The following is a 14,285-nucleotide window of genomic DNA, read 5'->3' as shown; positions in this document are numbered from 1 at the left end:
TTTAAAAGTTTTGTGAATGTATTTACAATCCCATAGGGTATCTAATAGAATCACTTAAGGGTAAGGCCCCCAAGGCTTTTTGGGAAGAGGCATATAAGAAAAATGCCATTGTAGACCACCTCCTAGAAATGCATGTTAAATTCTTTCATGTGTGACTAGATCCCCCTTCCCCTTGAAATTGTCAAATTTTTGGATTTAAAAGTATTTGGGGAAGCATGTCATTGTTATAGCCTTGTTGAATGGATATGGGTATACACTTTCAAAATTGAAGGCTTTAGAATCTATTCTATCCTTTAGTGTTTTGAGGATGCTCTTCATCTCTTGCCACTCTAGGTTTACAAGTGTTGTAGTTGGTGCCCCCAATATTGGTGCCCTCAATGCATGGTATGTATTTGATGCAGTAGGTGAGTATAGATGTGAGTATTGCAGTGGGTGAAATGTTGATTTCCTTGTTACCTAGATAGGGGTTGGAATTTATTGAAGTGGTGGGTGGACATAATGTTGCACTTGTAGGGTGAATTGCTTCTAGTATTGTGGATGTTTCTATGGAGGATAGTTGTTTGATCTCCATGTCATGGGCCCAGAGTTCACTCCCCAGTAATCCAAAATCTCTAAGACCTTTTCTAGGTTCAAGATGGTTTCCATTTGTGTATAACTCATGCAAAATTATCCCTAACAGTTCTTGAACATCTTGTTCATGCATCTTGATCAAGTTGTAAGCCACCCAACTGATTGAATCTCTTTTGAGTCATTATCACCTCCACTCTTTTGACAATAAAGTTAATGATCAAATGCACAAGAGAATCATAATTATTTGTTGTCATGACTGGTTGTAGCCAAGTCACATTTATCTCTACTGCATGCAGTATTTTCTGTACCCATGGATCGTTAATTTCATTTTCAGCACGCTGCATTTCAGATAACACATAGCTTATTATGGAAATAGTATCCAAAATTGGTCAAAGAACGGGTGTTATGCTGCTAGCTAACTACTTTAGACCTGCCTTTAATACTTGTTTGAAAACATTGTTTGTTTCTGCAAGCTCAGACAAACATGACTTGTCTTTTCCCCTATCAGCTACTGCAGGAAATCCCTGTGACCAATATAACTAACATTTATTATTTTATATATTTAATATTATATATCAAAATTGTGAAGTATAGATTTCAAAATCAAATAGAAAAATAAAACCTCAACAATAAAATTTTAACTTTCAAGGGACTTGTGTAATATGCATCTCAAATAGAAGCAAAATAACTAGTAAAGACAATGGGTACTCTATTGGTTAAATAAAAAACAAAAATTTATGAAACGATGTGTTGGTATCCACCCAAATGGAGCTCATGAATGAGATTAGAAAGAAACAAGAGATCACTCACCTCTACACAATACTCTTCAATTTCATGTCTGTGCTTCAGTACATGCTCACAGCTAATGTCCAGATTATTTAAAGAAGTTGCAATTTTTGTGCCTATCTTAGATATCCCTGCACCCCCTAAAAACAATTTGCTACCCAGGTTTGGTTCTCTTGTATTTCTCTGTAAAGCCTCCATAAATTTGTTGTTCAACAAATTAATAGCAACATTCAAAATTGCAAATACAAATGAAACATTAGAAGTAGGCATAGCCCTTCTGCAACAACTTTGCAGTACATAAAATACATCATGTATCATTGAAATAGTGAGGCCATCAGGAATAATTTCATCAATCTTAATAGCTTTCCTCACATTCTCTACTATGAAAAACTCTTCAAGGATAACATAATATCATGTCAAGTCCTTTGCAGCTTGATTGAATGCCTCGCTTCTAACTGCATTTGATGGCTTGAGGACTCAATTAAGCTTCAATAGATCCAACTTCCGTCAACTTGGTTATCATAAATTGAGTAAATTCCTTACTTAATTGGGTTAATGACAACATTTCCTCCAAGTAAATTTCAATCTCTATTGGATTTGGCCCTTCTTGAGCTTCTACTACTGATATCAAACTTTCATCCTGTAAATTGATCTCTAATGCTAACCTTGCTAGATTTCTATAATCCACGTACTTCTTCAAAATCACAACACTTCTTGAATTACATTCTTCTTGCAATTCCCAGATCGCATGTACAACTCCATCTTCACAACAAAGATTCCTCAAAATCCCATCATTCCCTTCAATAGCTAGAAATATATGCTTAAAAAGACTTTTTAAACAACCAACAATGTTATCCTGGGTCTACGCCCCTGTTTACGCCATGGACTGTTATGATGTTTCCATTAAACCTTCAAATTCTAATCTCGACCTTAAAGAAACATCTTTTTTTAAGTACAAAACATATGACTGCGACCCTTCTTCCTACAGACCCAGAGGAGGGAAAAGCTTGATAAATCTCAGAATGGAAGGGTAGTCCCTCTCTTCAGTAGCAGAGGAAATTATATTTCTGACTATACCCTCTAGTTTTTTCTTAGATGCTAGAAGCTAGTTAGTCTGTTCAGTTGTAGTCTCCCTACCTCTCGAACCCATGAAATTAGAAGCAACATACTTATCATCAAGTTTCATGAATGTCTTTGCACATTTGGCAGCAGCCTCATAGTCCTTAGATTCAAGTTCCTGTTTAGCCCCATCGATACAATTTCTCCTTTCCACAATGTCATTAATTCTTGTTAAAGTTGACTGAACTTGTGATTGTGCAAGATCTAGCTTTCTCACCTTGCCACTGACATGATCAACAAGATTAGAAGTAGAACATACACTTAGTAGCATTTGGTCTAAATTAACCTTCACAATCTCCAGTACTTCAGAAGATTTATGGAGTCCACTTAATTTCAACATTTATGAAGATTTATTGAGACAAGGAACCATTTCAACATTGAAATATTCTAGTCTAATTGGTTAAGTAAAATAGCTGAGTGATAGAAAGATTGCAATCAGTTGCAGATTGTATTGATCCATGGTTTGATCGAAGGTGTTGTAACAAGGAGGAAATGACCAGTTTAGTGGTTGTGTTGTAATACAATAATTACATCTCGTAAGAAGAACTATCATTTTTGTATTTGTTTTTTGTATGGTGTTCATAGTAGATAGAAACTCCAAGTGCCAGATTGTAATGTCCCTGATGCAATTAAATAACTTTATAATATAATTAAATATTATGGCCCCGACATTTAATTGAAATACATTTTGGGCCCTATTTCTTTTTAGGCTAGTATTTTATTTTGGTCGTATCAACACATTTTGTAAACCTTTGGGATGTTTTCTAGTGCCATTTATAAGGCCATGCTTGCCATAGTTGTAGGCTGCAAATTTGTTATTTCTCTTTGTATGTGTGTATTCTTGTTGGAGTTCAAACGTTTGCCATTTTGGAGTTGAATGATCCTCCCTACTTTGCATATGCACTTTTGGTGGAACTAACTCCTCACCATATTTTCCTTGCTCTTGGTCTAAGATTATTGTAATCTTAAGTGTTCCCGATATAGGTAGAAATTATCTAATGGATTGCTTATATAAGGATTGAAATCTCCTCATTTTACTTGGGTTGGAAAGTGGAGTTGAAAATTGGTGCTTTAATTTGTAATGCTCTGCACTAAATATGCTAAAGTTTCCTTCGTCTTTAAGGGGAAGACAGTTCACATACACAATTTTGGTATGATGAAACATAAATCAATGAGGACAATTATCCCCCAATCTCCAAATTTTATTCACTTCTTACTTTTGTTGGCATAGAACTTCCCACTCTGTCCCTTGATTTTCTTATTTTTGGCCACGAGAAGTATATTTTAGGATTACACAAAGTGATGAAATAATAGTTTTTCAAAATAATATATCATGTTTTATCGATTGTCTATGTGGTTTCATTGATAGATTGTAAGCATACGATTCATACCAAGCATAATAGACAATGTCATCACTAATGTAGGATCTCGGTGATTATTCTGTTATAATTTTAAATTTATAGAATTACAATATGGTCTAGGGTTATTTGTAGACATTTGAGAGCACAAATCGGGTAAATGAAATTGAGAACATCATACTTTAGTTTTCAGAATCATTTGTAGTATAGATGACCCATGAGTTAACTGGATTGATGGACAAAAGTGATTGATAACTGAAAAATGAACTGAGTTGGTTCTAGTAGTGACAGGTTTTAATAAATTATAAAAACATTATATACAAGTATGAAAACCATATATTTATCCGCTCTAATAAATTCTAGCTAATAGAAAAACCTAGTATGCAAAGTCCTTATTTCATCAAATTATCAGCAGGAGGTGATCCTACAAATGAAATATTGGCAGAGGCTTGACATCAGCTACATGTGGCAATGCTAGACAAAAGGAATGATTCGAAATGAACAATGAAAGAAGGCAGATGATGCAGCTGAAAATATTTTGTTTTTACAGTACCAATAGTCGAAGTATGATTGTTTCCTACTTCTGAATTTCTTTTTGCAAGCTGTACACTTTTTTCACAAATTATTGTTCCATTACTAGTACTTGTAGAAAAGAAAGCATTAAGAATAATTTTGAAACCTTTATCCTTCTACAAAGTGGGCTACTTCAAAACTACAAGAAGGCTTCTAACGATATGATTTTGTTCATATTTCTCTGTTTGAATTCATAGAATTGTGGAATTCATATTTTCTTTTGGAAGAGATGATTAGGGTTTCCCATTCTCATCCTCTCTTAGTAGATGGTTGAAATCTACAACCGATTAGGTCATTTTATTGCTTTTTGGTGAAACAAAGAATAATGTTCTCTTGTTGGCAAATACATTCATTTTTTGGTGAATTTGTCAAATGCCCAATCCAATCTCCAATTGTTTTTTTTGTTTTGTTTTTTTCCCTTTGCAATTGCGACATCCGCCTCTAGCATTGCGACGAGGTTGCTGTAGAGGCGACGCCAACTTCCGTCGCAATTGCCAGGGTGTCCGTCTCAATTGCGATGACAACCTCAAGCATTGTCATGGAATGTCGTCGCAATTGCAATGACAGACATAAGAATTGCAACGGGGTTGCTGTCGTTGCGACACTAGCTATCGTCGCCATTCTAGTGGCAGGCGTCGCAATTGCGACATCAAGGACAAGAATTGTGACGGGGTTGATGTCACAATAAAGCGACTGCATAGCGATGGATTGGCGTCGTAATTGCAACGGTGACGGAGAGATGTCGTAATTTGTGACTAAAAACAACGTCTATTACTATCACAGTGGCGACACATTGTTGTCGTAATTGCGACACAGCCGTTGCAAATCAATGCCAAATGTATTAGTGTATAACTTGAATGAGGCGGTGAAATGCTAAAAGAGCAGACTTTATTTGTGATTGTATGTCCTTTATCTTACACCCCATATAATTATAACACCCAAGGGGCATGTCCTTAGAAAGAACATGTTCCTCTCTAGGTCGGCCCTACAAATGCTTCCATGGTAATCAACATCTCTAGTTGGATAACAATTAGTTAGTGATTAAACTAACCAATTAAAGCAATCTGGTTTTTAATCAAAGTGCCCAAGGAGATGTTGATCACAATGAAGGCAATATCAGGCCTCTTCATTCAGCGATTTTAAGCTTATATAGGATCTACATGATCGATGCATTTAGACCAGTATGATGAAAAAATTACTTCATTAACACTCCCTCTTAACTTGATAATCATAGTGAGAGATAATAGGTGCCGAGCATCAATAAAACTTAGTGGATGTCGAGTGAATCCACAGTAGGTGCCAAACATCAGTAAAACACAGTTGATGTTGAGTAACATAGTATGTGTTGAGCACCAAAATTTCAATAGTGTCGAGTCGATGCATTATTGAAAAAGTCAAAGATTTGCCAGATCTGAGTCAACAAATTTGTTACTTTGAATTTTTTGAACCAGTTGGAGGATAAGGATGATGAGCTAGTGGCACCGAATTTTATATAAACCATTTTTTAGCAAATTCAAGAGGATTATTCATGATGTTTCTAGAAGGAACAAGATGTGGGTTAGATTCAATGAATCCTACCCAATCCATTCGAACTAGAATTGGAGGGAAGAATCAAGCAGGAAAAGAAATTTCAGACTTCTATTTAAGGAGTCACAGGCCAAGAAGCAAGAGTTGTTGGGGTACCAAATTGTGAAGTGGTTGAAAGGTGTCAAGGAAAAGACATCAAAAGAAGAAGGAAGAACAAAGCACAGAGGCTCTGCTTTGATTAGTGGTCATAGAGGAGATTGGTTTAATAGCCATTTGTAAATCCTTTAACAAGGTGGCATTCCAAGTGAATGTTCTAAAGTCCTCTAACCAGGCCCACTTCTAACAGGGTGGTTAAATCCTTTAACCAAGTCACATTTAACAGTGTGTTGCAGCCTTTAATAGGGCAGCCCTTTCACAGGGCATCACTTCAGAAGAGTGAGAATTGAGTAGCATATTACTGATGGTTTTTCCCAAATTGGGTTCCCATGTAAATCACGGTGTTATGTGTTGATTTTACATGTGCAATGCTTGCATCTTGATTTACAGTAACTTGCTAAGTAGAAAAGTTTAAGCTTGGATGAATGAATAGTTTAATAGGCTCACTTTACTTGATGAAAAAATTTTAATTAGACATTTGGACCTTGAATAACTGATTCATGCCCCCTCTTAGTTATTCTAAAACATTTCTAACAATTGGTATTAGAGTCATCTACTAATTTAGTTTAAAGATACTACAAGCAGGAAGATCAAGATGTCCAAGAGAGAAGTTCTCAAGCTCAACAAAGACAACTTTATTGCATGGCAAAGCCTAATGAAATTGCACTTTGGATCAATAGGTGACTATGGAAAAACCTCAATTGGAGTGGAACATGTAGATCTAGCTAGACCCCTCTCTGTTGATGATTTGAACAAAAGGAAGGAGCATAATCAGGAAATGCTGGAGATTGCCTCTGCACTCAACTATGTTGAATTTGATGACATTAAAGGATGTGATTCTGCATTCAATATGTGGAAAGCCCTATTAGATATCTATGGAGGAGATCAGAATGTTTAAAGAGAAAAAAGAGAAAGCCTCAGAGGGAAGTTTGATTACATGAAAATGGAGGAAGGTGAGAATGTTGCTCAATATGCCTCTAGAATGAAAGAAGTGGTAAGTGCAATAAGAAGTTTGGGTGATCATTTGGAAGATGACACTATCAATAGCAAATACTTAAGAACTTTGCTCCCCATCTATGCTATTAGAGTTTCAGCCATCCAAGAGTTAATATGTGTCTCAGGAAATTAGGTAACTTTTGAAGGAATAGTAGGAAGACTCACTTCTTTTGAATTGCCCAATTATGATAACTACAAACCTAAAAATCTTGAATCTTCTTTCAAGGCTAAGCTATCACTGAAAGACACTAAGGAGGTGAAATCAAAGAAGAAGAGTAGAAAAGGAAAACATGCATCCAATGATAGCAGCATAGATGAGGAAGATGTGGAACAATTGGAAGCATTATTAGTTAGAAGATTCCACAAAGGCAAAGGTAAATTCAAAGGTAAGCTACCTATCATTTGTTTTAATTGCAATGAAGTAAGACATATTGTTGCAAAGTGTACACAGAAGAAGAACTTCAAAGAAGGAAGCAAGTACAAGAACAAAAGAGAAGATGATAGCAAAGATTACAAGGACAAAACCAAAAGATGCTACATTGTTGAATAAGTTTCAAATGAGAATGATGATGAAGTAGTCTGTGTAGTCATGAAGGATGAATCAGTTGAAGATGATGCAACAACACTAGTAAGTTGTGTAAACAAGAATGACAAATGGATCATAGATAGTGGATGCTCACATCACATGACAGGAGATAAAAATAAGTTTATTACCTTTACCCAGTATGATGGAAATAGTGTTAGATATGGTAATGATGGTCCATGTCAGATCAAAGGAAAAGGTTCTATTAAAATTATAGAGAAAATTTCATGTGACAATACATACTATGTTGAAGGATTGAACTACAATTTGCTAAATGTCTCAGAGTTAGGCAATGTAGGTTGCAAAGTAGAATTTGGAAACAAAACTGTCAAAATCCATGGCACTAATGGAAATCTGATAGGAAAAGGTGAACAAACTAGGAGTAATCCATTTTACCTAGATATGGAAGATGCAACTTGTCTTTTTGTTAGACTTAATGATGTGTGGTTATGGCATAAAAGGTTGTGTCATGTTAACTTTGAAAATCTGATTAGCATCAGCAAAAAGAAGAAAGTCAAAGGTTTTCCTAAGCTAAAGAAGCTTGAAAATACAATGTGCAAACAATGTCAACTAGGGAAGATGACCAAGTCAAGCTTCAAAAGCAAAACCTACACTTCCAAAGAAGTACTAGAGTTGGTGCATACTGACTTATGTGGTTCAATAGAAGTAATAAGCTACCAAGGAGACAAATACATAATGCTATTTGTGGATGACTACTCTAGGATGATGACTACCATGTTCTTGAAGCAAAAATTTGATGCATTTCAAATGTTTAAGTGGTATTTGGCTAGGGTTGAGAAGGAAATAGGTAAAAATCTAAAGTGCCTAAGATCAGACAAAGGAGGAGAGTTTACATCAAAAAAGTTTGAGATATTTTGCAATGATAAAGGTATCAAAAGGCAAACATCAGCACCAAGAACTCCCCCAAAGAATGGGATTGCAAAGAGAAGGAATATATCAGTAATAGACTGTGTTAGAACCTTGATGATAGAGAAAAATGTTGCTCTGAAGTACTGGTGAGAAGCTGTAAGTATTGTTGTTTACACCCTAAATCATGTACAAGTCAAGAAAAGTACAAATGCAACACCTTTTGAACTATGGTATAGTCACTCACCTAATGTAAAACATTTCAAAGTATTTGGTTGTAAATGTTATATTATTAATGATACTAGAAATAGCAAATTTGATGCAAAGAGTGATGAAAGAATATTCTTTGGATACTCCACTAGAAGTAAAGCATATAAGTGTTTGAATACTAACAATAACAAGATTGTGGAGAGTGCAAATGTAAATTTTGATGAGCATGCAGAAGTCCAAGTTGATGAATCCATGAAACTAGAAGATTATAGACCTTTTGTATACTTCTATGAAGGGATACCAATTGAAGATGATGATACCATTCAAGTTGGGAATGAGCAACAAATTTCAGTATCGGCCGAGTCACAGCCAGTGAATGTTGAGCTGCATTCAGAAGCTGAGTTGAAGAATAAAGAAAATGCAAATTCTGATTCTGAAATCAGTACATATGGAAGAGATAATGAAATACCAAAAAGTGATGTGCAAAGTAACTCTGAAGCTAAAGGACCAAACATGGAAAGAAGGATAGAACCAAGACTAGCTAGGTATGTGAGAAGACATCGCCCTATAGAACAAATCATTAGTGATAAGGATGCAAGACCAATGACAAGAAACTGACTAAGGAATGAATCATGTCTGCTAAGCAAGATTGAACCCAAAACAGTAAAAGATGCACTACAAGATGATAATTGGCATAAAGCTATGGAAGAGGAGATAGATCGAATTGAGAAGAACAATGCTTGGACCCTATTTTCTAGACCAGCTGATAAAAATGTAATTGGTACCAAATAAGTCTTTAGAAACAAACTTGATGAGAATGGTGAGATAACAAGAAACAATGCCAAAATAGTTTGCAAAGGCTATGCACAAGAAGAAGGACTAGACTACGGAAAAAAATTTGCCCCTATTGCAAGAATGGAAGGAGTAAGAACACTACTTGCATATGCTGCTTATAAAAGCTTCAAGGTCTACCAAATGGATGTAAAGTCTACTTTTTTTAATGATATACTGAAAGAGGAAGTCTACATAGAAAAACTAGAGGGATTTGTTGATGACAACAATAAGGATATGGTTTGCAAACTACATAAAGCACTCTATGCTTTGAAGCAAGCACCTAGAGCATGGTATGAGAGACTGCATAAATACCTTGTGAAGATAGGATTTGAGAGAACATATGACAAAAAAAATATGTATTTCAAGACAGAAAAAGGTAAAAATATTTTGATATCTAAAATCTTTGTTAATGATATAATATTTGGAGGAAAAGATGCTCTATGCAAAGATTTTGCTGATAAAATGAAACATGAGTTTGAGATGTCAATGTTTGGAGAAATCAAATTCTTTGTTGGATTGCAAGTACATCAACTGAAGCATGGCATATTTGTGACCCAATCAAAATACATCAAGGAAATACTCAAGACATTGGATTAGAAGACTCAAAACCAGTCAGTACACCAATGATAATAGGACATAAGTTATCCAAGAATGATGAGTCAGCTCAAGTAAATCAGAAAATGTATAGATCAATGATTGGAAAGTTGCAGTATGTTGTGTATGGTAAACCAAAAATTGCATTAGCTGTTGGAATAGTGGCAAGATTTTCTGCTAATCCAAGAGAAAATCATCTAATGGTAGCAGAGAGAATACTAAGGTACCGGAAAGGAACTGATGACTTTGGTTTATTACAAGAGGAGTGAAAAGTTTGAGTTGAAAGCCTACACTGATGCAGATTGGGGAGGTAATATTGATGACAGAAAGAGCACCAACAGAGGAGCACTTTTCTTAGATAAAAGATTGATTACTTGGATCAACAAAAAGTAAAGTTGTACCTCATAGTCCACAACAGAAGCTGAATATTTGTTGCTATCAATTGCACTAATATTGTATGGATTAAACATCTATTGTAAGACATGAAGGAAGAGGTAAATGAACTTGTGATAATACAAGTGTCATCAACATATCAAAGAATCTTGTGATGCATGCCAAAACAAAGCATATTGCAATTAAGTATCACTATGTAAGAGAGTTGGTGGAAGACAAGAAAGGATGGAATATGTCAGTTCAAAGGAATAGATTGTTGACATCTTTACAAAAGCACTACCTAAAGATGCTTTTGAGTATCTTAGAAGTAAATTAGGGGTGATACCCTGTCCAAGGCCATTTGAAGCAAAAGCAAGACTACCTTGCATCAAATGAATTGATTATTGGCATATTACAGATTGATGCAGAGGATAATTACTTTAGGATCATGCCTGAAGTAATCAAATTACTGAAGTTCCAAATCAGTCACAAAGCAAGGAGACAGAGGGAGAAATTGGAAGTACTTGAAAATGCTACACTTGCATGTTAAGATGTTGAAACAGTATGTCTTTGGCATTTTTTTCAAAGAGGGAGAAGTAGCAAGACACTGATCAACAACTTTCAATTGGATAGAGGGAGAAATAGCAAGAAACTGATCAAATCTACAGGATCAAATGGATAGAGGGAGAAGTAGCTGATACCAAAATAGTAGAACATGATCAATGCATATAGAGGGAGTCATAATAATGTAAGGAGTCAGGAGTAGTACAAGATCAAAGTAAACAATGGTAAGCCACAGAAAAGAGGGAGAAAACAAATGATCAAGAAAAATAGCAACTCAAAGGGAGAAATCAATACAGACAAGAATCAATCAGAGGAAGATAGTTTATCAGCAAAAGAATTCAGACGGAGTCATAAGTTAACTTATGTTGCTGATAAAATGAATAGTTTTGTAAAGTTTTCTTTTTGGCATTTGGTTTACTGTTTTAACTTAATTAGCATTTTGATAACTTGGTTGATCAATTTGGTTTGCCATCAATGCCAAAGAGGGAGATTGTTTGAAATCTGATTGAAAATATCATTGTTGAAGAATGAAGAAGATTGATTGCAAAGAGGGAGATTGTTGATAAAGAATATTTTCAATCATTGTTTTGTCATTTGATGTCAAACCTACTATTTGTTGGAATGACAATTGCTTATAAGATCCAAGTACTATCACTTAGTTAATTGATGAAGAGTATTTAATCAACAAAATGTAACAAGAGTATCTAAGGGAAAGGTTGAGTTATGGTTTGTAATGAAGTGCAAAGATCAGTTAAGACAATGGAAAAATGATGTATTGATAATATACTTGAAGATATAGAGGCTGGCCACACTTAGAAATACTAGAAGAATAAGATGCAACAAGGTTGTCTGCAAAGCTTAACTAAGTTCATTAGTGAGTGTTGAGCAAGCTAGTTCAAGCCAAGCAGATTTTCAGTTACTGTTGAGCAAAAGCAAAATCTAATGTGTGTCGAGTGATATAGAAGGAGTCAAGCGTATTCAGGTGCCAAGTGAAGTAACAGGGGTCGAGCACTAATAAAACTTAGTGGATGCGGAGTGAATCCACAGTAGGTGTCAAGCATCAGTAAAACTTAGTTGATGTCGAGTAACATAGTATGTGTCAAGCACTAGAATTTTAATAGTGTCGACCTGCTAGATTATTGGAAAAGTCAAAGATTCGCCAAATCTGAGCTGACAAATTTGTTACCTTGAATTTTGTGAACTAGTTGGAGGATAAGGATGATGAGCTGGTGGCACAAAATTTTATATAAACCATTTTTGAGTGAATTCAAGAGGACTCTTCATGATGTCTCTAGAAGGAACAAGATGTAGGTTAGATTCAATGAATCCTACCTAATTTATTCAAACTGGAATCAAAGGAGGGAAGAATCGAGCGGGAAAAGCAATTCCAAACTTCTATTTAAGAAGTCACAGGCCAAGAAGCAAGAGTTGTTGGGGTGCCAAATTGCGAAGTGGTTGAAAGGTGTCAAGGAAAAGACATCAAAAGGAGAAGGAAGAACATAGCACGAAGACTTTGCTTTGATTAGTGGTCATAGAGGAGATTGCATTGGTACATCAAGCATGGAGACTCAAGGAGACAAAGCTTGAGAAGAGGAACAAGTTGTCAGAGATGCAGAGACTGAAAGCCAGGCAAATTGTGAAGAGCTTAATAGAGATCTGAAATTCTACAAGTTAAGTTGTGATTTGTATCAGATCAAAAACCCTTGTTACTCTCTAACAATTGTATCAGATAGGGTAAAATCTTATGGACTTAGGTTGGATTAATAGTCATTTATAAATCCTTTAACAGAGTGGCATTCCAAGTGAATGTTCTAAAGTCCTCTAAGTGGGCCCACTTCTAACAGGGTGGTTAAATCCTTTAACTAGGTCACATTTAACAATGTGTTGTAGCCTGTCACAGGGCATCACTTCAGAAGAGTGAGAATTGAGTAGCAAGTTATTGGTGGTTTTTCACAAATTGGGTTTCCACGTAAATCATTATGTTATGTGTAGATTTTACGTGTTATGTTTGCATGTTGATTTACAGTAACTTGCTAAGTAGAAAAGTTTAAGCTTGGATGAATGAACAGTTTAATAGGCTCACTTTACTTGATGAAAAAGTTTTAATTGGAAATTTGGACCTTGAATAACTAATTCACCCCCCCCCCCCCCCCCCCTCTCAGTTATTCTAAAGCATTTCTAACAAGAATATATGTTGTTTGATATGTAGTGCAAATGTATTCTAACTGTATAGTATTCATGCCTACCATATCTCTTACATAATGGTAATGAATTTCAATATGCCTGGACCAGTCATGAAAAAATGGATTCACAAAAAGCTTGATAGAACTCTAATTATCATAGTGAATAATAGTAGGATTCATGGGTTGACCAAATAATCACACAACTTTCTAAGCCAAACTGCTACCCAAGACGCCATTGTTGTTGCAATTTATTTAGCTTTTGTGGAACTCTATGCTATTGATGCCTGCTTTCTGCATATCCATGATATCATTGCAAAGCCTAAACTGAAACAACATCCTGAAGTGCTTTTCCTATTAGTACTACTTCCAGCCCAATCCGAGTTTGTAAACCCGTGTAAGTCCAAGTCAACTTTCTCATACTTGAGCCCAAGGTTAAGAGTGCCTTGTAAATATCTCATAATGTGTTTCATTGCAACTAGGTGAATCTCCTTTGGCTCACACATATGACTTAAGACATTAACAACATAGAAAATATCAGGCCTTCTACTCACCAGGTACATAAGAGACCCAATCATCTATCTGTAAAGAGTAGAATCTATGGAAGGTGATTATGCAGTTGCTTCCTTAAGTTTGTGTAGATTAGTCTCCATTGAAGAAGACATAGGTCTACAATTCCACATTCCAAATCTCTTTAAGATGTCTAATGTATACTTTCCTTGATTATGTATATTTTGTTAGAGTTTTTCCATACTTTTAGTCTTAGGAAGTAATGAAGGAGTCCTAAATCTTTCATATCAAATTCTTTGATTAGATCTTTCTTGCACTAATCTATAAGATGATCATCACCTGTTATTAGTAAATCATCAACATATAGTATCAAAGTTATCTTATCATCTTTATCCTTTTTTATAATAGAGATTTGGATCAACTTCATTCTTAGAGAATCATAAACTAGTGAGATATGTATCAATTCTTTCATACCATGCTTTGGGA

At 35.3% G+C, this 14,285-nt stretch overlaps 1 pseudogene; it reads right to left on the bottom strand.

Moving 5' to 3' along the window:
* Window positions 1-543: 543 nt before the first annotated feature.
* Window positions 544-4,581, bottom strand: LOC149567604 (conserved oligomeric Golgi complex subunit 4 pseudogene; annotated as a pseudogene).
* Window positions 4,582-14,285: the final 9,704 nt, after the last annotated feature.

The sequence above is a fragment of the Cupressus sempervirens genome, chromosome 3, assembly GCF_028749045.1.
Source record: "Cupressus sempervirens isolate cs-2001-9-10 chromosome 3, ASM2874904v1, whole genome shotgun sequence".
In the NCBI taxonomy this organism is placed as follows: Eukaryota; Viridiplantae; Streptophyta; class Pinopsida; order Cupressales; family Cupressaceae; genus Cupressus; species Cupressus sempervirens.
Note: the sequence above shows the minus strand (reverse complement) of the source record. Positions and strands in the feature narration are given on the sequence as shown.